We start from the raw sequence: 25,716 nt of genomic DNA, 5'->3' as shown, positions 1-25,716 counted from the left end.
GTTCCACTGCAAAAAATTTACTCAGCCCCCGAGGCTGGAGATGGGTGAGGACCAATTCCTCCACGAACAGATCCGCTGCCTCTGCCTCGCGTCCCTCCGGCACCCCGATAATGCGGACATTATTCCTCCGGGCCCGACCCTCAGAATCCTCCAGTCTACGATGCATCATGGCGCTCGCCTGGCCAAGCCTGCGCACCTCCTGTTGGAGGGCCGCCACGTCGGATGTGAGGCCCGAAGTAGAGTGGGCCAAAGAATCGACCCGGTCATTTGTTTTGGAGAGATCGGCTCTCACGAGGCCCACGTCCACGAGGACCGAGTCGATCTTCTGCGCCAGAGTGTCAAAGCGCTGGTCCACCGAGGCCTTCATCTCGGCGATGGCGCCCATGACATCTCGGAGGGTCAGGTCCGTGGGTAGAGCAGGAGCGTCAGTCGGGCCCGTAGGGGATCTACGCAGCGCCTCTGGAGATCCCTTCTGGAGGGTGTAGCGGTCCATATTGTTGGATTGATGGGCCGCGCCACGACGGGTCGACTTCACCTTAGCCCGGTCGCCATCTTGTTTTGTGGCCATGGTCGCGGTCCCAAATCGAGCCAAGCTCCTCAAGAAGGGGGTAGATAATCCCGTTCAAGGGCTCCGGGGGGGGGGCGACCACCGCTCCACAGGACGGACCGCAGCCGGCGGGCCGGCAGGGCACCCCAACCAGGCCACACCACCGCACACCGCCTCGCGACCCTACCTCGCCTGGCAGCAAGGAGGGCGCAAAAGCGAAAGTGAAAGTGCGGGGTGCGCGAGTCGCCCAGCCTTGCCCGCCGCTGTTATTCACTTTGTCGCCGGATCGCCCCACAACTCCAGTACGGGGGGCCGGCGTGGAGAAGGCCGCAAACCTTAATCGGTGCTCCCGCCGGTGTCCGAGGTCCGAATTGAAAACGGAAAACGGGCATCACCTCAGCTCGAGTTCAGAAACACAGTCCCCTCATCTAGGACAGGATTCGGTCAGGATTTATGCAGGAGGTCGCGGAGGTCCTCGGGAGCCTCGCACCTACGCGGCCATCTTGGGTGCGCGCTAGGCTCCTCCTCCCAACTATTTTTATTTTAGTTGTCTAAATTAATTTGTACACCTCTCTACCAAAGAAGAAAGCCAACATTTTATTGTAAACTTTGCATTATCTTTAGCTGAGGGCACAAAAGAGAAAAAACCAAGGAGAAATAAACATATTTCTCCTCGTTATGCCTCACCTCAGGAGGTTTTCGATTTTGTGCTTCGCAGGTTTACATCAATTTGCAAATCTGGGGCAGTGTCAGGTTCCATGGGTGTTGCGTGGGAAAGCCTACCACAATGCCCAAGGAACGCCTACGGACCACACAGTACACTGGCTCCCCATTCCCCAACGTACGGCCTTCAAGATGGAATGTTTCATCTTCAAGTCTCTTCACAGCCGGAGCCCCAAATTTATTAACTGCCTCTTATCAAGGTACACTCCATCCGGCAACCTTCGCTCAGTCCACCTCCAGCTACTGACCACCCCTGCCTTCAAGCTGAAACATCAGGGAGGCTGTAGGTTCGCATCCTTGGCCCCTAGACTGTGGAATTCATTCCCACTGGAGATTCGGTCATGTACCAATCTGCTAAGCTTCAGGAAATTGCTCAAGACATGGCGGTTTGTGCAAGCTCACGATTAACTTCATCCAACGGTCCCGGCACACTCTAGATTTAGCTCCAAGAAACCTTCCGGTGTACGTGCGCTGTATAAGTAATTTTAACATAACATAACAGTAAGGCAGTGCAGCAATTTGCACTGCTTCACCTTACTCATTATTTATGAGGCCACTCAAAGCTACACAGGGTGTCTGAGTGGCTTCATAAATCTATAAGAGAGCCCTGCCTCAGGCATGCACTACATTACGTGGTGCAAAAGTGACGCAGGGCACTCATAAATAAGCCACTTTGGTCTGCTCAGGACACTTACAGTGCCCTAGAGGCAGATTTTCTGGAAGAACAGGCATCACCAGAACAGCCCTTCTCTGCTCTAGCAGTGCCACACAATAAATGACCCTGTTTGTTATGTATTCATTTATGACTCATGTGCCGTATCCAAAATATATCTGTTGTTTCTAGTAATAACAAACACAGCAGACTTGGCCTGTTAGTATGGGCAGGACGGTCCTTACTGGGACATGGCCAAAAGTACTTTGTAAATGATGAGTTCTAGTCAGTAGCAACATGGGAAACAAAACAAAATATGAAATAGACTATGGCTAAGAGAAAATAACAGTGCTGGAGATTAATCCAAGCATTCTCTCCATTTTGTTTCTCTCAGTGGGACTTCGTTAGTGTGACATGCATGCTTAGATGTCCGTTCCGCTCTTGGTGTGTGCTTAGGCATAAGGTCCACTCTCATTATATGATTAGACACAAGTTCTGCTGTTGCTGTATGCTTAGATGTGAGTTCCATTCTTGCTGTATGCTTAGATGTGAGTTTTGCTCTCGTTGTATGATCAGAGATGTGTTCTGATCTGTCTGTATGCTTAAACATGAGTTCTGCTCTGGCTGTATGCTTAGACATGAGTTCTGCTCTGGTTGTATGCTCAGGCATGAGTTCCATTCCCTTTGTATGCTTAGACTTGAGTTCAGCTCTCACTTTTTGCTTAGAGATGAGTTCTGCTATGGCTGTGTGCTTTGATTTGAGTTCCACTCTGGCTGTTTGCTTAGACGTGAGTTCTGCCCTGGCGGTATGCTTAGATGTGAGTTCCACTCTTGCTGTATACTATGACCTGAGTTCCACTTTGGCTGTATGCTTAGATGTAGGTTCCGCTCTGTTTGTATGCTTAGATGTGAGTTTCGCTCTGTCTGCGTACTTGGAGCTGAGTTCCACTCTTGATGTATGCTTAGACGTGAGTTCTGCTCTGGCTGTGTGCTTAAATGTGAGTTCCACTCTGGCTGTATGCTTAGACGTGAGTTCTGCTCTTGCTGTGGTCTTAGGCCTGAGTTCAACTCCCACTGTATGCTTAGATGTGAGTTCCGCTCTCGTTGTTTACTTAGAGGTGAGATCTGTTCTGGCTGTATACTTAGACTAGGGGTGGGCGGAATTTGCGGAATTTGCGTTACGCAAATCTCCGCGAAACGGTAAAAAATCTCCGCGAACACGCAGAAATTCCGCGAACACGCGGAATTGCTTGTTCGCGATGCTTTTTTCCTGTTCGCAATTGCTGTTTGCGTGCTCGAGGAGAAATATCTCGCGAACATGCATTTTGAGAACGCGAACAAGCAAAAATTTCGCGAAATCGCCGAAAACAGACTCTTGAGCAATTTCGCGTTCAAATTACGCAAATTCCGCAAATTCCGCGAGCGGAACGGAATTTGCCGCCCAGGCCTAACTTAGACATGATTTCCGCTATTGGTGTATGCTTGGACATGAGTTCTGCTCTGGCTGTATGCTTAGACACGAGTTCTGCTCTCATTGTATGCTTAGACGTGAGCTCCACTCTGACTGTATGCTTAGACATGCATTTTGCTCTGGCTGTATGCTTAGACATGCGTTCTGCTCTTGCTGTATTCTTTGACATGAGTTCTCCTCTTGTTCTATGCTTAGACATGAGTTCCGCTCTCACTGTTGGCTTACAGATGAGTTCTGCTCTGGCTGTATGCTTAGATGTGAGTTCCACTCTGGCTGTATGCTTAGACATGAGTTCTGCTCTGGCTGTATGCTTAGATGTGAGTTCTGATCTGGCTGTAAGCTTAGATGTGAGTTCTGCTCTAGTTGTATGCATACAGATAAGTTCCGCTCTGACTGTATGCTTAGACGTGTGTTTTGCTTGTGGTGTATGCTTAGACGTGAGTTCTGCTCTGGCTGTATGCTTAGACATGAGTACCGCTCTCAGTTTATGATCAGAGTTGAGTTCCTCTCTCATTGTGTGCTTAGTGATGGATTCCCCTCTGGCTGTATGCTTAGATGTGGGTTTCGCTCTGGCTGTATGCTTAGATGAGAGTTCCGCTCTGGCTGTATGCTTAGATGTAAGTTATGCTCTGGCTGTATGCTTTGACATGAGTTCTGCTATTGCTGTATGCTTATAAGGGAGTTCCGCTCTCACTTTTTGCTTAGACATGAGTTCTGCTCTGGCTGTATGCTTATACATGAGTTCCACTCTGGCTGTATGCTTAGACATGAGTTACTCTCTGGCTGTATGCTTTGACATGAGTTCTGCTCCATCTGTGTGGTTAGACCTGAGTTCAGCTTTGGAAATATTCTTGGACCTGAGTTCTGCTCTCGCTGTATGCTTAGAAGTGAGTTCTGCTCTGGCTGTATGCTTAGACATGAGGTCCGCTCTCGTTGTTTGCTTAGACTTCTGTTACACTCTCACTGTTTGCTTAGAGATGAGTTCCGCACTGACTGTATGCTTAGATGTGAGTTCCTCTCAGCTGTATGCTTAGACGTGAGTTCCGATTTTGACTGTATGTTTAGACATGATTCAGTTTCCACTGTATGGTTAGACCTGAGTTCCACTCTGGCAATATGCTTAGACATGAGTTCCGCTATCGCTGTATGTTTAGATGTGAGTTCCGTTCTTGCTGCATGCTTATACATGAGTTCTGTTCTGGCTGTATGCTTAGAGGTGAGTTTTACTCTGGCTGTTTGCTTAGACATGAGTTCCACTCTTGCTATATGCTTAGAGGTGAGTTCCACTCTGGCTGTATGCATAGACATGCGTTCTGCTCTGGCTGCATGCTAAGACGTGAGTTCTGCTCTCACTCTTTGCTTATGTTATGTTATGTTATGTTATGTTATAACAATTTATATAGCGCAACAGCTGCCCCAACAAAGGGGCGTCCCAGCGCTCCTGACAAGGACTAAGCCCTCAAGACACCTTCCAACAAAGATTAGACTTTGGGGTAGAGATAGGTCTTAAGGGCCTTCCTGAAAGGCAGATAATCCCTTAGACCACGAATAAATGCTGGGAGAGAATTCCACAGCCTGGCTGCCTTATACCTGAAAGATCTACCGCCTGCCCTGGTTTTCTTAACCCGTGGCACCTTCAACAGGTTTTGGCTAGAAGATCGAAGTTGGCGCGTGGGCTCATAAGGCTGGATCAGGTCTGTTAATATCTGTGGAGAAGCCAGCTTCCATGACTTGAAGACCACACAAGGTGCCTTGAACTCTATACGTCTTTCCATAGGCAACCAGTGTAGTCTTCTAATTGCATCCGAGGCAGAGCTAGATCTACGTAGACCTAGCAACATTCTAGCCGCAGCGGTCTGGACTCTCTGTAACCTGTGGACCTCAACCTTATTGGCCCCCAAATAGAGAGTCGAAGCATGGTCCAGCCGTGACAGGATTGTGGCTTGGATAATCAGCTGTCTAGTAGGGGCATCAAAGAACTTAAAAATAGACTTAAAGCTCCTAAGCAGCCCAAAACATGTGCCAGCCACCTTCTTAGTCTGGGTTTGGTAGTTAAGATTGCTATCTAACCAAACACCGAGGTTTTTCACCACCGTCTTTGGAGGGGGTGCATGTCCAAGGCTCTGGGGCCACCAATCATTACTCCAAAGACCCTGGTCTTTCCCCGTCAGCAGAATTTCCGTTTTCTCAGCGTTTAGCTGCAAACAGTTGATGGTAAGCCAGTCCGCCACTGCTGCCAAATTGGTGCAGAAGCGGGCGGCGTCTAGGCTATTACCCCTAATGGTATTGCTAGACTGGGCTACCACCAACTGTGTATCGTCAGCATAAGAGACAAGGGTCAAACCACGGCTCTTTGCGAGAAGAGCCAGTGGCAGCACGTAGATATTAAAAAGCAAAGGGCTCAAAGATGAGCCCTGAGGTACACCTTATCTCACCTTGAAAGTCCCTGATGAAAACGGGGGCACAGAAACCTCGAAAGTCCTATCCTCTAGGAAGGATGCCAGCCAGCGTAAGGCCAAGCCATTGATCCCAACCTCCTCTAATCGTCTCAGCAAAATGGCATGGGACACGGTGTCAAATGCGGCACTCAAGTCTAGCAGGATTATTGCCGCAGTGTGCCCATTATCCAAAGATGCCCAAAGATGTTCTGTCAAGGCCAACAGTGCTGACTCCGTGCTGTGACCGGGGCGAAATCCATTTTGCGAGGGATCCAAGATGTTATTAGAGGACAGGAAGTTGGAGAGCGTGGCATTGACATATGTCTCCAGAATCTTCGATGCCCAAGGTAGGCGGATGATAGGCCTATAGTTCTCAGGACGATCTGGATCTAAGTTGGGTTTCTTTATTAGAGGCAGGACTTTGGCTATCTTCCAGGCAGTGGGCACAATTCCTGTGGTCAATAAAGCATTTAAGATGTCACACAGAGGGCCCTGAATTGTAGGAAGAAGCTTAAGAAAATTACCTGGCCTAAGCGGATCAAGGGGAGAACCAGATTTTATTTTAAAACAGAGTGCCTCCAGCTGGGCAGGCACGATCAGCGGGAACTTATAGATGAGTCCTGCTCCTGCTGAGTGCTTAAATGTGAGTCCCGCTCTGACTGTACGCTTAGACATGAATTCCGCTCTGGCTGTTTGCTTAGACATGAGTTCCACTCTGGCTGTATGCTAAGAGATGAGTTCAGCTCTTGCTGTGTGCTTAGATGTGAGTTTTGCTCTCGTTGCATGCTTAGAGATGTGTTCCGCTCTGTCTGTATGGTTAAACATGAGTTCTGCTCTGGCTGTATGCTTAGACATGAGTTCTTCTCTGGTTGTATGCTCAGGTATGAGTTGCATTCCGTTTGTATGCTTAGACTTGAGTTCAGCTCTCACTTTTTGCTTAAAGATGAGTTCTGCTCTGGCCGTGTGCTTTGATTTTAGCTCCACTCTGGCTGTATGCTTAGACGTGAGTTCTGCCTTGGAGGAATGCTTAGATGTGAGTTCCGCACTTGCTGTATACTATGACCCGAGTTCCACTTTGGCTGTATGCTTAGATTTAAGTTCCGCTCTGTGTGTATGCCTAGATGTGAGTTTCACTCTGGCTGCGTACTTGGAGCTGAGGTCCACTCTTGCTGTATGCTTAGATGTGAGTTCTGCTCTGGCTGTGTGCTTAAACGTGAGTTCCACTCTGGCTGTATGCTTAGATGTGAGTTCTGCTCTCGCTGTAGTCTTAGGCCTGAGTTCCACTCCCACTGTATGATTAGATGTGAGTTCCTCTCTCGTTGTTTACTTAGAGGTGAGATCTGCTCTGGCCGTATGCTTAGATGTGAGTTCCCCTCTTGGTGTTTGTTTGGACATGAGTTTTGCTCTGGCTGTATGCTTAGAAATGAGTTCTGCTCTCGTTGTATGCTTAGACATGAGTTCCGCTCTAACTATTTGCTTACAGATGAGTTCCGCTCTGGCTGTATGCTTAGATGTGTGTTCCGCTCTGGCTGTATGCTTATACGTGAGTTACGCTCTGGCTGTATGCCTTGACATGAGTTCTGCTCTGCATATATGCTTATACATGAGTTCCGCTCTGGCTGTATGCTTTGACATGAGTTCCTCTCTGGCTGTATGCTTATACGTGAGTTACGCTCTGGCTGTATGCCTTTACATGAGCTGTGCTCTGGATGCATGCTTAGACATGAGTTCCGCTCTGCCTGTATGCTTAGACATGAGTTCTGCTCTGGCTGTATGCTTAGACATGAATTCCGCTCTGGCTGTATGCTTAAACGTGAGTTACGCTCTGGCTGTATGTCTTGACATGAGTTCTGCTCTGGATGAATGCTTAGACATGAGCTCCGTTCTGGCTGTATGCTTAGACATGAGTTCTGCTCTGGCTGTATGCTTTGTTGTGAGTTCTGCTCTGGCTGTATGCTTAGATCTGAGTTCTGCTCTCGTTGTATGCGTACAGATGAGTTCCACTCTGGCTGTATGTTTAGACATGAGTTCCGCTCTGGCTGTATGCTTAGATGTGAGTTCTGATCTGGCTGTAAGCTTCGACGAGAGTTCCACTATGGCTGTATGCTTAGATGTAAGTTCCGCTCTGGCTGTATGCTTAGATGTGAGTTATGCTCTGGCTGTATGCTTTGCCATGAGTTCTGCTCCCTCTAAATAGTTAGACCTGAGTTCACCTCTGGCTGTATGCTAAGACATGTGGTCTGCTCTTGCTCTGTGCTTAGACGGGAGTTTCACTCTAGCTGTATGCTTAGACATGAGTTCTGCTGTCGCTGTATGCTTAGTTGTGAGTTCCGGTCTGACTGTATGAAATAGATGTGAGTTCCGTTCTGGCTGTATGCTTAGACATAAGTTACGCTCTGGCTGTATGCTTTGACATGAGTTCTGCTCACTCTTTAGTTAGACCTGAGTTCAGCTCTGGCTGTATGCTTAAACATAAGTTCTACTCTTGTATGCTTAGACATGAGTTCCGCTCTCACTATTTGTTTACAGATGATTTCCGCTCTGGCTGTATGCTTAGCCATGAGTTCCGCTCTGGCTGTATGCTTAGACATGAGTTTTGCTCTGGCTGTATGCTTAGACGTAAGTTATGCTCTGGCTGTATGCTTAGATGGGAGTTCCACTCTGGCTGTATGCTTAGACATGAGTTCTGCTCTGGCTGTATGCTTAAACATGATTTCCACTCTGCCTGTATGCTTAGACGTGAGTTCTGCTCTTGCTGGAGTCTTAGACCTGAGTTCCACACTCGCTGTATGCTTAGATGTGAGTTCCACTCTCGTTCTTTACTTGGAGGTGAGTTCTGCTCTTGGTGTATGCTTAGATAGGAGATCTGCTCTGGCTGTATGCTTAGACATGAGTTCCGCTGTCGCTGTATTCTTAGATGTGTGTTCCGGTCTTACTGTATGCTTAGATGTGAGTTCTGTTCTGGCTGTATGCTTAGATGTAAGTTACGCACTGGCTGTATGCTTTGACATGAGTTCTGCTTGCTCTGTAGTTAGACCTGAGTTCAGCTCTGGCTGTATGCTTAAACGTGAGTTCTGCTCTGCTTGTGTGTTCATGTATGAGTTCCGTCCCCTTGTATGCTTAGACTTGAGTTCCGCTCCCACTTTTTGCTTAATGTAAGTTCTGCTCTGTCTGTATGCTTAGATGTGAGTTTCGCTTTGGCTGCATACTTAGACCTGAATTCCACTCTTGCTGTATGCTTAGATGTGAGTTCCACCCTGGCTGTATGCTTAGACGTGAGTTCTGCTCTTACTGTAGTCTTAGATCTTATTTCCACTCCCACTGTATGCTTAGATGTGAGTTCCCCTCTCATCGTTTATTAGAGGTGAGATCTGCTCTGCTTGTATGCTTAGACGTGAGTTCCACTCTTGGTGTGTGCTTGGACATGAGTTCTGCTCTGGCTGTATGTTTAGTCATGAGTTCTCTTCTCATTTTATGCTTAGACATGAGTTCTGCTCTAACTATTTGCCTACAGATGCGTTCCTCTCTGGCTGTATGCTTAGGTGTGTGTTCCGCTCTGGCTGTATGCTTAGATGAGTGTTCCGCTCTGGCTGCATGCTTATACATGAGTTATGCTCTGGCTGTATGCCTTTACATGAGCTCTGCTCTGGATGTATGCTTAGACATGAGTTACGCTCTGGCTGTATGCTTAGACATGAGTTCTGCTCTGGTTGTATGCTTAGACATGAGTTCCACTCTGGCTGTATGCTTATACGTGAGTTACGCTCTTGCTGTATGCCTTGACATGAGTTCTGCTCTTGATGAATGCTTAGAAATGAGTTCCGCTCTGGCTGTATGCTTTGTTCTGGGTTCCTCTCTGGCTGTATGCTTAGATGTTAGTTCTGATCTGGCTGTAAGCTTATACGTGAGTTCTGCTCTCGTTGTATGCGTACAGATGAGTTCCACTCTGGATGTATGCTTAGACATGAGTTCCGCTCTGGCTGTATGTTTGGATGTGAGTTTTGATCTGGCTGTAAGCTTAGATGAGAGTTCCGCTCTGGCTGTAGGCTTAGATGTGAGTTACGCTCTGGCTGTATGCTTTTACATGAGTTCTGCTCCCTCTAAATAGTTATACCTGAGTTCAGCTCTGGCTGTATGCCAAGACATGTGTTCTGCTCTCGCTGTATTCTTAGATGGGAGTTTCACTCTAGCTGTATGCTTAGACATGAGTTCCGCTGTCGCTGTATGCTTAGATGTGAATTCCGGTCTGACTGTATGCATAGATGTGAGTTTTGGTCTGGCTGTATGCTTAGACATAAGTTACGCTCTGGCTGTATGCTTTGACATGACTTCTGCTCACTCTGTAGTTAGACCTGAGTTCAGCTCTGGCTGTATGCTTAAACGTGAGTTCTGCTCTGCGTGTCGGTTCAGGTATGAGTTCCGTCCCCCTTGAATGCTTAGACTTGAGTTCCGCTCTCACATTTTGCTTAGAGATGAGTTCTGCTCTGGCTGTGTGCTTCGATTTGAGTTCCACTCTGGCTGTATGCTTAGACGTGAGTTCTGCCCTGGCTGTATGCTTAGATGTTAGTTCTGCTCTTCCTGTATACTATGTCCTGAGTTCCACTTTGGCTGTATGCTTAGATGTAAGTTCTGCTCTGTCTGTATGCTTAGACGTGAGTTTTGCTCTGACTGCGTACTTAAACATGAGTTCCACTCTGGCTGTATGCTTAGACGTGAGTTCTGCTCTTACTGTAGTCTTAGACCTGAGTTCCACTCCCACTGTATGCTTAGATGTGAGTTCCGCTCTGGCTGTGTGCTTAAACGTGAGTTCTGCTCTAGCTGTATGCTTAGATGCTCTCGTTATTTACTTAGAGGTGAGATCTGCTCTGGCTCTATGCTTAGACGTGAGTTCCGCTCTTCGTGTATGCTTGAACATGAGTTCTGCTCTGGCTGTATGCTTAGACATGAGTTCTGCTCTCGTTGTATGCTTAGACATGAGATCCGCTCTCACTATTTGCTTACAGATGAGTTCCACTCTGGCTGTATGCTTATACGTGAGTTACGCTCTGGCTGTATACCTTCACATGAGTTCTGCTCTGGATGTATGCTTAGATGTGAGTTCCGCTCTGGTTCTATGCTTAGATAGACATGCGTTCTGCTCTGGATGTATGTTTAGACATGAGTTCCGCTCTGTCTGTATGCTTAGACATGAGTTTAGCTCTGGCCGTATGCTTATACGTGAGTTATGCTCTGGCTGTATGCCTTTACATGATTCTGCTCTGTATGTATGCTTAGACATGAGTTCCGCTTTGGCTGTATGCTTAGACATGAGTTCTGCTCTGGCCGTATGCTTAGACATGAGTTCCGCTTTGGCTGTATGCTTATATGTGAGTCACTCTCTGGCTGTATGCCTTGAAATGAGTTCTGCTCCGGATGTATGCTTAGATGTGAGTTCCGCTCTAACTGTATGTTTAGATGTGAGTTCTGATCTGGCTGTAAGCTTAGGCGTGAGTTCTGCTCTCGTTGTATGCATACAGATGAGTTCCGCTCAGGCTCTATGCTTAGACATGAGTTCCGCTCTGGCTGTATGCTTAAACGTGAGTTTGGATCTGACTGTATTCTTAGACGTCAGTTCTGCTCTTGTTGTATGCGTACAGATGAGTTCCGCTCAGGCTGTATGCTTAGACGTGAGCTTTGCTTGTGGTGTATGTTTAGACGTGAGTTCTGCTATGGCTGTATGCTTAGACATGAGTACCACTCTCAGTTTATGATTATACTTGAGTTCCGTTCTCACTGTGTACTTAGAGATTAATTCTGCCCTAGCTCTATGCTTAGATGTGAGTTCCGCTCTGGCTGTATGCTTAGACATGAGTTCCGCTCTGGCTGTATGCTTAGAGGTAAGTTATGCTCTGGCTGTATTCTTAGATGAGAGTTCCACTCTGGCTGTATGCTTAGACATGAGTTTTGATCTGGCTGTATGCTTAAACGTGATTTCCACTCTGCTTGTATACTTAGATGTGAGTTTTGCTCTTGCTGGAGTCCTAGACCTGAGTTCCACTCTCGCTGTATGCTTAGATGTGAGTTTTGCTCTCGTTCTTTACTTAGAGGTGAGTTCTTCTCTTGGTGTATGCTTAGACAGGAGATCTGCTCTGGCTGTATGCTTTGACATAAGTTCTGCCCTGGCTGTATACTTAGACGTGAGTTCCACTCTTGCTGTATGCTTAGATGTGAGTTCCACTCTGGCTGTATGCTTAGAAATGAGTTACTCTCTGGCTGTATGCTTTGACATGAGTACTGCTCCCTCTGTGTGGTTAGACCTGAGTTACGCTTTGGAAATATGCTTAGACATGAGTTCTGCTCTGGCTGTATGCTAAGAAATGCGTTCTGCTCTGGCTGTATGCTTAGACATGAGGTCCGCTCTTGTTGTTTGTTTAGACTTCTGTTACACTCTCACTGTTTGCTTAGGGATGAGTTCCGCTCTGACTGTATGCTTACATGTGTGTTCTGATTTTGTCTGTATGCTTATACATGAGTTCCGCTCTTACTAAATGCTTAGAGGTGAGTTCCACTCTGGCTGTATGCATAGACATGCGTTCTGCTCTGGATGTATGCTTAGACATGAGTTCCACTCTCACTGTTTGCTTAGAGATGGGTTCTGCTCCTGCTGCATTCCTAGATGTGAGTCCTGCCCTGACTGTATGCTTAAACGTGAATTCCGCTCTGGCTGTATGCTTAGACATGAGTTAAACTCTCGCTGTATGCTTAGAGATTAGTTCTGCTCTTGCTGTGTGCTTAGATGCGAGCTCCACTCTGGCTGTATCCTTAGAAGTGAGTCCCGCTCTGGCTGTATGCTTAGATGTGAGTTCCACTCTCGCTGAATACTTTGACCTGAGTTCCACTTTGGCGGTATGGTCTAACGTGATTTCCGCTCTTCCTGTAGTCTTAGACCTGAGATCCACTCCCACTGTATGCTTAGATGTGAGTCCCGCTCTGGCTATATGTTTAGACATGAGTTCTGCTCTCGTTGTATGCTTAGACATGAGTTCTGCTCTCACTGTTTGCTTACAGATGAGTTCTGCTCTTGCTGTGTGCTTAGATGTGAGCTTCGCTCTTGCTGTATGCTCTAACGTGATTTCCTCTCTGGCTGTAGTCTTAGACCTGAGTTCCACTCTCGCTGTATGCTTAGACGGGAGTTCCACTCTGGCTGTGTGCTTAGACATGAGTTCCGCTGTCTCTATATGCTTTGATGTAAGTTCTGCTCTGGCAGTATACTTAGATGTGAGTTCCGCTCTGGCTGTATGCTTAGACGTAAGTTACACTCTGGCTGTATGCTTTGAAATGAGTTCTACTCTCTGTACTTAGACCTGAGTTCAGCTCTGGCTGTATGCTTAACGTGAGTTCCACTCTGGCTGTATGCTTAGACCTGAGTTATGCTCTTGCTGTAGTCTTAGACCTGAGTCCCACTCTTGCTGGATGCTTAGACGTGAGTTCCGCTCTCATTGTTTACTTAGAGGTGAGTTCTTCTCTGGCTGTATGCTTAGACATGAGTTCCACTCTTGGTGTATGCTTTGACATGAGTTCTGCTCTGTCTGTATGCTTTGACATGAGTTCCACTCTTGGTGTATGCTTTGACATGAGTTCTGCTCTGGCTGTATGCTTTGACATGAGTTCTGCTCTGGCTGTATGCTTTGACATGAGTTCTGCTTCCTCTGTATGGTTAGACATGAGTTCTGCTCTGGCTCTATGCTTAGGCAGGAGTTCTGCTCTGGCTGTATGCTTAACGTGAGTTCCAGTCCCGCTGTATACTTAGACATGAGTTTTGCTCTTGATGTAGTCTTAGACCTGAGTCCCACTCTCGCTGTATGCTTAGACGTGAGTTCTGCTCTCGTTGTTTACTTAGAGATGAAGTACGCTCAGGTTTTATGCTTGGACATGTGTTTCAACGTTAGTTCCGCTCTGGCTGTATGCTTAGATGTGAGTTCCTTCCTCTATTGCTATATGCTTAGACATGAGTTCCACTTTCACTGTGCCACAAAATTTAAGATGTACCTCACTAATAAGGCCCAGCAAACCTCATAGCTGTCTAGGATGTCTTTTGTTTCCTTTCAAAGGGGATGTGGGCTGCCACGTTAGTTTGGATTCTCCCTGTTGGAGCAGGACAAAGGTTGATTTACTTATGCTTTGTTCCTGTCTAGTGTAGCATAGTGAGCAAAAAACAAAAACCTCCAGATATACATATAAATAAAACCAATAAAATACAAGCATGAATGAGCCACACTCCCCTGCCTTACTGAACCCAGAGGCCACTATTATACGCTTTTTCATTATGACTTTTCATTTCACAATAAAATAAAACAAGTGCAAGAAGTAAAGCGTTCTGCAGAAACAGATAGATAGCAAGAGTGCAGTTAAAATAGTTTTGAACATAATCAGAAAACGTTTATTTGTCACATATAATGTTTCGCACTACCAGTTATTGATTGAAGTGCTCTGAATATTTCAAGTCAGGAAAAAGGTGGTCAGAAAATCTCTTCTCTTTGAGACAAACTGAAGTACCAAAATGAACTGTTGGGTGCGGATCTCTGGGGAAACAGTCTTTATATCAGTCTTCTGTCCTCAAAGAACCCATTAAAGTACCCCCACTGGTAAACCATAAAAATTACTTTCAATTAGGAGTTGCAGAAAGAATACATCTTTAATCCTTTTTTTAGAGTGAGTGAATGACTGAAGACGTGTCCTCCTACATAGTAAGGATCAATCCATGTTCTCAGTTGAGTTCAAGATAGGTGGGCAGTTAAAAGCTTTATTCAGTTTGCAAAACCATAAAAGCATACAGAAATATGTTAAAATCAATTTAAGAATAACATTCATCATCTGTAAGATAAGCGATCAGGAATGTATACAATAAAATGTTAGACCTATATTCCATGAACTCCTCACAATTTAAAAAGGTACTACATTGACAACATTATCTCTTACGGTTTAACGTGTTCCAAAACCAATATATTCCCGCCCCATCCTCCCTGACCCGACTAGATACTCATACAATGTCAACTGGTAATTAATCATGTCATAAAAATACAATAGATCAATAAAAACCTTTGAAAAGAAACAGAAACCCTCAAACAATGTTCTACTCTTATTTTCCCACAATTCTCCTGGATTTGACAACAGAGGTGATATCTGTATAGACTATTGTGCATACTAGGTTGGTCTGAACCAATTGTAAGTAGTCCAAAGTCTCTTTGCACCTCCTAATATTTAATGTTCTCAAAAGAGGTAGGAGGAACTGTGTTCTCTATACTCTGTAGTGCTCACAAAAGAAAATCATGTGTAGGTGTGATGGCTCAGTGATTGAGTTGCATGGTCAAGGTATCAAGTGAGTTGCAGCAAAAACTTTAGAGGTGTAAGACACCAAAAAATGGGTCAAACCCAATCTAACAATAATATCTGACAAATAGTATCGCTGATGAGCGTAGGACTTTAACATGCATGGCTCAATATAGGGTGTAGTGCAGAGGGGGAGGTAGGCCGCCACCATCCCCTTCTTTGAGTCACCCCCCATCTCATTCCGACCATCCAATTTAGCAGTTCTCCTTTTGCCTGAGGTCTGATCTGGGGTTCTAGAGACTTCAGGTTGAGAAACCGATCGGATTTATCAATGGCATTAAGTTATTTTTTGACAAACAGAGGCCAAATGATATTTTGTGCCCCTGCTAGGTTTAGACAGTCAGAAATCATTAATTGTGTCAACGCAGCTTCTGGCCTGCGCCAGAATGACAACCAGAAAAAGTTGATGTCATCCTGACTAAATCCCCTATAAAATTTAAACCTAGCTCTGCATGCACTATAGTGGCAGGTATGCTAGGAGAGAAGGACATAAGCCTTTGCAAAAACCTATTTTCACGATTCTGGAGAGGTAGGGGGTCAGTACGCCCCCACTGCCCAACCCCATAGGAAGCGATTGATATGGGTGTGGCTTTATAGAAAGTAATTGCTGCATCTAGGGGCATAGACCCTACATTTATCAAGATATATTTTTGCAATGTAAAATAGTTTAAAATAAAGAATGGATTTAAACATCAATCAATCAGGGTTTGTAAAGCGTGGCTACTCATCTGTGAGGGTCTCAAGGTGCTTGGAGGGGGGGTTTGGCTGCTGGTCTGTCTGCGTTTGGGTGTTCAGTCAAAGAGGCAGGTCTTGAGGTCCTTTCTGAATTGAGTCAGTGACAGGGATTGTCTGAGATGGGTAGTCAGAGTGTTCCAGGTCTTGGCGGTGAGGTAGGAGAAGGATCTTTCTCCGGTTCAAGTCTTGTGGATCCGGGGGATGGTGGCCAGAGCCAGCTGGGCAGAGCAAGGTGGCTGGTGGGGACATGGAACGAGAGGTGATGGTTCAGGTATGCTGGTCCTGCAATGTGGAGGGCTTTGTAGGTGTGAGTGAGGAGTTTGAAGGTACTTCTTTTGTGGACTGGGAGCCAGTGGAGTTCTCAGAGGTGTTCAGAGATGTGGCTGCAGCGAGGGATGTTGAGGACCAATCTAGCTTAATCGTTTTGAGAGTTCTGAAGTTTCCTGAGGAGTTACTGGGTGACGCCGGTATGGAGTGTGTTGCCATAGTCGAGTCTGCTGCTGATGAGTGCATGGGTGACTGTGTTTATGGATTCGGTGTTAATCTGTCTGAATGTCTTTCGAAGCACGTGGAAAGTGTTGAAGCATAATGAGGCAGCGACGTTGATCTGATGGTTCATTGTGAGCTAGGAGTCCAGTGTGATGTCAAGGTTATGTGCGTGGTCTATGGGGGTGGACAGGTTTCCCAGTGTGGGGGGCCATCCAAGAGTCTCTCTATGCTGATGGTCAGGGTCCTAGGATTACGACTTTGGTCTTACCTGAATTCAGTTTAAGGCAGCTGCTCTTCATGCAGATGCTGAAGTCCTTCATTCTGCTGTAGAAGTTGTTTTTGGAGGTTGTTGGTTCATTGGTGAGGGAGAGCATCATTTGGGTGTCGTCGGCGTAGGAATCAATGTTGAGTCCATGGTTCCTGATGATGGTCATGAGGGGGCCATGTTGATTTTGAAGAGGATGGGACTCAGGGAGTAGCCCTGGTGATCTCTGCAGCTGATCTGAGTTTGGAGAGGAACTGAGGTAGTCTGACTCACTGTGTTCGCCCATTGAGGAAGGAGTGGATCCAGTCCATGGCTTTGTCACGGATGCTGGCGTCATGGAGTCTCTTGATTAGGGTGCTGTGGGAGACGGTGTCGAAAGCAGCCGAGTTGTCCTGGAGGATAAGGGCTGCTATTTTGCCTTGGTCTTGGAAGGAACAGGTGTCATTGGTCGTGTCGAAGAGTGCAGTCTCGGTGCTGTGGTTGCTCTTAAAGCTAGATTGAATGGTGTCCAGGACATGGTTTACTTCAATTAACTCAGTGAGTTGGGCGTTTGTGGCCTTGGCTGGGAAGGGGAGCAGGGAGATGGGTCTGAAGTTCTTGAGGTCGGTTGGATCAGCGGATAGTTTCTTTAGCAGGGTGTTGATCTCAGCGTGTTTCTAGTCATCGGGGATGGTGGCAGTCTCGATGGAGGACTTGATGGTGTGGTGGAGCTCGGGGGCGATGGTGGCAACTACTCTTTGGAAGATGTGGTGTGGACATGGGTCAGAGGGGGCTCTGGAGTGGATGCTCTTCCTGGTCTTAAGAGCGTCATCAGTGGTGAGTTGGGTCCAGTTGAGCAGGATCTGTGGGAGGGATGGTGTGGCTGGGTGCAATGGTGTTGGGCGTTTTGGGGGTGTTTTGTGTGTCAAAGCTGAATTAGATCTGCCTGACCTTGTGGTGGAGGAAGGTGCCAAGTTTGTCGCAGAGGTCTTGGGAGGGATGGACATCTGCTGTCTTGCTGTTGGACCTGGTGAACTCCTTGAAGATGGTGAAGAGTTCTTTACAGTTGTGTGCATTGGCATTTATTCTGTCCTGGACAGCCGTTTTCTTTGTGGTTTTGGGGAGCAGGGGATATGCGGTGATAGTGACTTTGAAGGTTGAGTGGGTTTCTGGGGTTTTGTTTTTCCTCCATATCTTCTCTAGTTGTCTGCAAGTGTGTCTGGACTTGTGAAGGGCCAGGGTGAGTTAAATGGCTTTCTTGGAGTGTTAGTTGCTGGGTGGCTTTTTGAAGGGTGCCAAAGCGTCAGCACATTTGGAGACCCATTCGTGAAGGTTGCACGTGCTGAATTAGCGTTGGTGTCTGTCGGCAGTGTGGTAGTACTGAGGGAGGCAGTGAGCTGTTCTTCGGTGTCCTTGTTCCATCTATGGCAAGGCGGTGGTGGTGAGGGGCATTGGTGTATGGTGGGTTTTGTGAAGGCCAAGTCCATGAAGTGGTGGTCAGTCCAGAGGAGTTCGGTGGTGGGGCTGTAGGTGACGTTTCCGTGGAAGAGAAGATGGGGTTAATTATGTTTCCTGCTGTGTGGGTTGGCGTGGTGACTAGCTGTTTGAGTACTATGTTGGCGAGGTTCTCCAGAAGGGAAGAAATGTTCATATTCATTGGGGTTGTCCAGGTGGAAGTTAAGTTCGCTGATTAGGATGTGATCGGTGGATTCGAGAGCCTTGGGGCAATGTGGTCGATGTAGGCTACAGTGAAGGGTGGTCGGACTGGGTGGTCTGTAGATGAGGGTGTCATGGAGGGTGGTGTTGTGGTTGGTAAGGATCCAGAAGTGGAGGTGTTCCATAATTGTTGTTGGGTCGTCTGAGTGGGTGGTCAGGTGGAGGTTGTTTTTGTGGACATACAGTTGTACGTGGACATACAGCTAAACATGTATAAACATTGGGAAACACTACTTAAGGACTCCTTGTAAGCTGACAATGTCAATCTCTGCATGATGCAACCAATGAATATCTGACACAGGAAATTATAAAGAACTGAACGTTCATTGAATGAAGTGCATATTAGAATAAATAAAAACAATTCTGCAAGGCAAATAGTTCTGCTTGAATTTCTCCTCGCAATTTACAGTTTTTAAACTTTTGCTAAGTTTTTGCAAATTGCTAAGTTGACTTTAAATACCCTTTTTGCATTGAAGTTTTGCAAGCGAAATCAGGGTTTGTTTACTGCTTTCTATATCAGGGAACTGCAGATTTGATCTAAAACCCACAGAATATGTTCTTGTCTTTCTTCTAGTCTCTCCTGTTTCTGTGGACGTTTCTTCAGGAGTCCATCAGTCTGATATGTGCATTGGTATTCAACATTTCCTGTCCTGCCTGAATATGAGTACGGAGATCCCAAATTCACCTTACCCAAAGTGGTGGCCCAACCGATGCCTCCTTGGCGGTCCGACCGCTCAATTACGAGGTTGCCGGTCAGACCGCTACAAGCCAGACGCAAGGCCGCTGACACTGCCAGGATCCTAGATACCGACAGGGCAGTGGTGGGGAAAGCGATGGCCTCTGCTGATGCTGGAACCATGGTGCAGATTATAACCTGCCTTACTGCTGACCTTTTCACGGCAGGGCCCCCACCATGAAAAGATCTGCGGAAATGCTGGGAAGGGGCCACAAACAGGGCCCGAGGGCATTGTGTCCCATGGGGTTGTGCATGGGGCCACATGTTGTGCCCCTCTCTTCTTGCACTCTTGTGCGTGCACTGACGTGCAAGAAGCAGTGCCAATGTGGAAGCGTGTGGCGCAGGCTTTCTATGAGCCAAAGCATGCAGCCGCAACATTGTCAGTCTGGCAGTTAACTCATAATGCGGTGGTCGACATGCCGCAGGCTTGGCAGCGTACTCCCGACCACCGTGATAGCGGTTCAGGGGTCAGACCACCAAAGTCATAATTGGGCCCTTAGACTTGGCCTGACTTTGCTGGATCTTTCATGTGAACAAGTGGGTACCAAAGGAAGTAGACATTGAACCATATTACTGTGCATCACAGTGGCTTCAATTTACAAATGTTTTGTGATATTCCTACCCCTGAATCTGGCTCCTAGAAACAGCCATGGATCCCTTTTACATTTTCATTGTAAATTTACAGTATTTATAAAGTGCAAACTCTCATCCCCTCGGGGATATCCCAGCACTGAATTGCTGAGAATTCAAATGTCAGAGGCCAGGATTCTTCTGGTGAGGGCTAATTTATTTCCAATAAAGTTAGCCTGAAAAAGGCCAGGTTTTTAGTTATTTTCTGAATTTAATGTGGTCGTCCAGGAGGCAGAAGTTGAGAGGTAGTAAGTTCCACTGAACAGCTGCTAGATGAAAGATCATTGTTGGACAATCATGCAGGTTGGATGTGAATTGCAGGTGTGATGCATGGATTAGAGCTATTTTGGTGAAGAACAAGTTGAAAATTGACAATAGGACACCAGTATAGTGCCTATAGGTTACATGCAGTCCATTATGAAGGAATGAAATGTAAACCCCACTTTCACATGTAGAAGGGGAGAGGGTCTAAAAATTGAAGAGATCTGCATTTTCTGACGAAACATGAGACATCCCTGCATTTCCCACACTATTCCAAGATCTCTCTGGCTTACCAATGTGTGGCCCACATTGCTAAGAAGCACACTACCATGTCAGTTGTTCAGTCCAAATAAATATTAGTGAGTGGGATGTTAATCGCTGCTAACGCTTAGCCAAGGACTGTGGTACACAACCCTGCCACATGCCGAACCTGAGCTCAAATCCACGGAGGATTATGAAAACGAGCTGTAATATAGTGATGGGTGAAAGATATATTGGGTTGTCCGAAAAGGTGACAATGAGGAGATGTTAGGGTGAAAGGTCTGTCACTGTCACCCAAGCTCTCTGCAACAACTTTGCCACCTTCTTCCACTGCAAGATCAGAGACATCTACGACTGCCTCGCAATGCAGGGCCCACCCACCTTACCCCCAAACACAGCACCCAAAAGCTCCAGATCCAAGCGGACCCTGCTCAACTGGACAACCTGAAGTACTGGGTTTTTCAGAACCCAGCGGTGCCAGGGAACACACCCTAAGACTTCGAGTCCTTCCTGTTTCAGACTACAGAAACACAGAGTCTTCCTGGTGGAGTCAAAGATCGTATTTATTGGCTGCAACCAGTAACAGGTATCCTAGAAGTACAACACGGTGTATATTCTCAGGAGACTGCTCAACCTTACAAAGCCAGCCTTCTCTTTTATACAAAATATTATGCTTTAGGCAAACATTCCTTATTTTACAGCTGACCATTCACATATTTTCACTACAAAGAAAAAGCAGAGTCATGATGACAAGCCCATATTTCAGTTCGTTCAACCCTCAATCAATTACTCGGCAAGGCTCGGTACTTTCATCAGATATCCACGGACCCCCCAATAAAAACGGGCACCTCCTCCTCATAAAGCAAGTCATAAAGAAAGAAACAGGGACAGGTGTGTGTAAGATGAAAAGGTTTTATGATATGCTGTGCCTTGATACTAATCTCATTCGGCCACTGGGAAAGGAACTGGCCGAACAGGTTTTGGCTTCAGACAGTGGAGTCAGCTTGCCCAGGTCACAGAGGAGTCAGCAAAGCTGTACGTGTCCTTTAGACTTTTAAATGGCCTTAGTCATTGGCCTATGTGAGGGCAATCACAAAATGGCTGCCGTTCAAATGGAACCTGAGGGTTCAGGACGGAAATTCTGATTTCAGGGTGATTTCGTCACCCGAATATGACGAAAATGCTTGTGCATAGCATATTGATCATTCTCAGTCTGGGGATACCAAAATCGTCATGATACGACGATGTTTATAACACGGATCCAGAATTTTCAGTACCACAGACCCTCCTTTTGCCCTTACATAGGCAATAACCTATACTCACGTTAATCTGAGTCCAGGTCTATATTCATAAAGTCGTTGAGATGTTGCTGTAGCATCATCCTATTACTTAGCTCGTCTCTTGATACAGGTTTCCTTACACACGATGTAGCACAGAGGCCACATATTGTAGGAGCACACTGTACACACAGACAGGACAGGAAAAGAATGGCTAAGATCATCCCAATGACTATCAGAATCTTCCATCCCCAGGCGGATATCAGCTCCCAGAACCATCCCATCAATGACCAATCTCCTTTATCCACGTGGATAGATCCGGAGATCTTATGCACTTTGGAAATGGCCTGGTAAACTGTCGGAGCATTATCTGGAATGAAAACACAGCAACTTGATTGGATCACTTTACATACCCCACCTCGGTCTGCAAGTATGACGTCTAATGCGACCCTGTTCTGAAGAGTCATAAGGCGATCCGACTGGAGCTCAGCAGTCAAATTACTGAGGGCACCGGCTGTTTCAACTACCGTGGATTCAACCACCCTTGTCAATTGCCTTATGTTCCTGCTGTTAACCATAGGCCCCCAAAACGGCAGAAAACCCTTTATGAAATCTCCAAATTCTTGTCCTGCAGTGTCTTCTTCACTGATGACACCTCTAACTATCCTTGTCTTATGGTAATCTGCTGGGGCCGTGTAGGTGGGAGGCAACAGGAACGAAACGAAACATGTGCCTGAGAAGTCAGGGGGCAACCATGTATAGGCTCTATTATGGCAGATGAAATAGGTACCCTTAGCTGCTAGGAACGAAGGAGAAGTCTGAGACGCAAAAACATATGTTTCAGTGCAGATACTTTTCCCTAACTGAGCTCTGGGATTCTTGCCATTACCTTGCAGACATAGGTGACCCTGATGGGGTACAATCCAAATCGGGGAGGATCTCTTTGCTCGCTGGTTCTCACTCAGAGTAACTCCATATCCTGTTATGTTCCATCCAATATATGCTAGTGTCTCATCTCTCGGGATAGTCTCATAGGAAATATCTTCCTTAATCATATCTACTATACCCTTAACTAGAGCACTATTTTTAGGATTATCTTCCACAGAACGTAAGGGGTTGGCTTCATGAGCGTATATGAACATCGTTCTATATGCCCACACAGAACCATTATGGCTGAAAGGTAGGACCAGATAAGGGATACCTTAATCAGTAGTATGAGGCATAAGACCACACACCCAACAGTTAGTTGTGTTCACTACTAATTGGTGTTGGTGTAGAAGCTGAACGAATGAATTATTGACAAATTCTAATCTTCTAGCGGACTCGTGTTCAGGCAGAGGGTGAAAAGAATGTGAGGAAACAGTAGAAGGAGGTATGGGCTGTGTAGTGGGTGCAAATGTCACTTGAAAAGAGAATAAAACATATCCTATTAAAAACGTCATTACACTAAGCAACATGAAAATACATAATATCAAAAATCGTTTCTGTGTCATCATTGTACACATTCTGGCTTTAAAGTCCATCTGTTTGGCAGGTCTCTCATTCTCGAAAAACTCTATCCTCTCTAATTGCTGCTCTTGGTGGTAGGGTGTTCTATGCTAAGGAATGCTTCTGTCAGTCCAGGGCAACTCCCTTAGACCGACCAGAACTGTCGACCTAACCTCTTTAGCTGCACTACAAAGACTTGGGCAACCACGACCCTACAGCTGAACCCGGATGGCGGTTCGAAAAAACAAAAATAAGAAAGTTTCTCAGATGAGAGAGCTGCACTTTCAAAAATAGCAAAGAAAAAGAATTTTTATTTGTCCATAGTTCTCGGCCTCAAATTATAACGGCTTTTTCCAGGTACTGTCTGGTTCTGGAACAAAAGTTCAGGCTCTGTAGTGTTCAATCGAATTGACGGTGGCACAGCTTCTTGCAAAATATTGTCACTTTCTCGTTCTGAAATTGTTCGTGTTACACGTGCATCGCTAAAAGGCAGAAAACGAGGCACAGTCTCAGTCTCAGAGTCAGCGATCCCCTCCTGGACCCACCGGTCGTATGGTAGAGGCAAAGGGACCCTCTTGCAGTGTACGCCGTGGATCCAGTTCTTTTTCCCTTCCACTCGAACAGCTGATCTTCTTGAGAGAAGGACGAGGTGGGGGGCGGTCCAATGGGGCTGGTCATTCTTCGTCCGCTGGAAGTTTTTGACCAGCACCCATGATCCAGGATCGATAAGATGTCTTGGAGCTTTAGAGACCTGAGGCAGAGTATTGTGAACCTGTTGGTGTAAAACACGCAATTTAGCCGTCAATTCATACAAATAATCAAGCAGTACAGGGTGTTCGATCTCACTGAATTTTGTCGGCCTTGGCACTCCCCATATGTTGGCCGGGCTGCCAAACACAATTTCTTAGGGACTAAGTCCCACTCACGAATGCACAGTCATTCTTGTTGATAGGAGTGCTAAAGGCAGCGCGTCAGGCCATTTAAGACCAGAGCTCGCTTGTATTTTTGCCAATTTCAGTTTTAACGTGCCATTATAGCACTCTACTAGTCCAGCTGATTGGGGGTGATTTGCAGCGTGGAATTTTTGCTGGATACCTAGTCCTTCACACACTTTTTTCATCACTCGACCCACAAATTCACTCCCATTATCACTCCAGACCATTCTCGGCATTCCAAACCTATGTTAGAATTCTTTGGCAAGGACTTTAGCTGTGGATAAGGCAGTGTTGTCTTTTAAGGGATATGCTTCTACCCATTTTGAAAAGGCACAAACAACAACGAGTACGTATTTCAAATTGTTGCACCTTTCCATGTGGATGAAATCTAGCTGCAAAACCTCGAACGGATACGTTGGAGGCGCAAAATGACCAGCTGGAGTTGGGGTTCCCCTACCAGGATTGTATTTCAGACACACCATGCAATTCTTGACCACATTCTCTGCACACTTAGGGATTCCAGCATTTTGCCATACTGGAGCCAACAACTTACAAATCCCTTTCACACTGATATGGGCCATTCCATGAGCCATTGTCACCACTGCAAGCACATACGCATCGGGTAACAACCATCGCTGATGTTCTGACAAGTCAACCCAACAATCATTTTCATCCAATTTACCCGTACTTTCTCTCCACACACTCAACTCTTTCTCTGAAGCTTCAGCTTGAAGAGACTTTACACTCTCTATCGTATCTTCACACATTCCAACGTCACCAACCCATCTTGCAGGGCCTGCAACATACATTCGATTCATCACATCTTTTGCTGTTTCTTTTGCGATTTCGTCAGCAAATGCATTACCACGACCAACATCATCAGTAACCTTCTTGTGTGCACTGCATTTCACAATCGCAACTTGTAACGGCAAGGTCAGTGACTCGAGAAGCTCGTTCACTAACTGACCATGCTGAATCTTAGCTCCATGCGAAGTCAGGAACCCACGTTCTTTCCACAATCGTCCAAAACTATGAGCCACACCAAACGCATACTGGCTGTCGGTATATATGGTCACTTTCATTCCTTTCGATAACACACACGGTCTCGTAAGTGCAATCAACTCTGCTGCTTGAGCTGAATTATGTGGTATACGTGCAGCTTCAACAATCGTATGCAAAGTCGTGACAGCATATGCTGCAATCGTATCACCATTTGGAAGCTTGAAACATGAACCATCACATAGAGTACCATCACATTCTGCAAGAGGAGTATCTTTAAGATCTACTCTCCCTTTTGTTTCATCTTCTGTCTTGAGAAAACAATCATGCTGTTCAACGTCATCTGTCTCTACTGAAATCGGCAATAACGTGGCTGGATTCAACGTATTGCACCTCTTTATGTGCACATGGCTCGCTAACAGTGTCAACTCGTAACCTGACAATCGAGCACTAGTTAAGTGCTGTGTCTTGGTCCTGTTTAACAACGTGTCCACTGCATGTGGAACCATCACAATCAACATATTATTCATCACTAACCCAGCAGACTGTCGAATAGAAACAGCTGCTGCCGCTGTCGCTCTCAAGCAACTCGGTAATGCTTTAGCTACCGGATCCAAAGTCGATGAAAAATACGCGCATGGACGCTGCTTGTCTCCAAAAGACTGTGTCAGCACTGACAATGCACAACCCTCTTTCTCATGGACATACAGTGTAAATGGCTTACTGTAGTCGGGGGTACCCAACA

This window comes from Triturus cristatus, chromosome 11, assembly GCF_964204655.1.
Source record: "Triturus cristatus chromosome 11, aTriCri1.1, whole genome shotgun sequence".
NCBI lineage: Eukaryota > Metazoa > Chordata > Amphibia > Caudata > Salamandridae > Triturus > Triturus cristatus.
Note: the sequence above shows the minus strand (reverse complement) of the source record.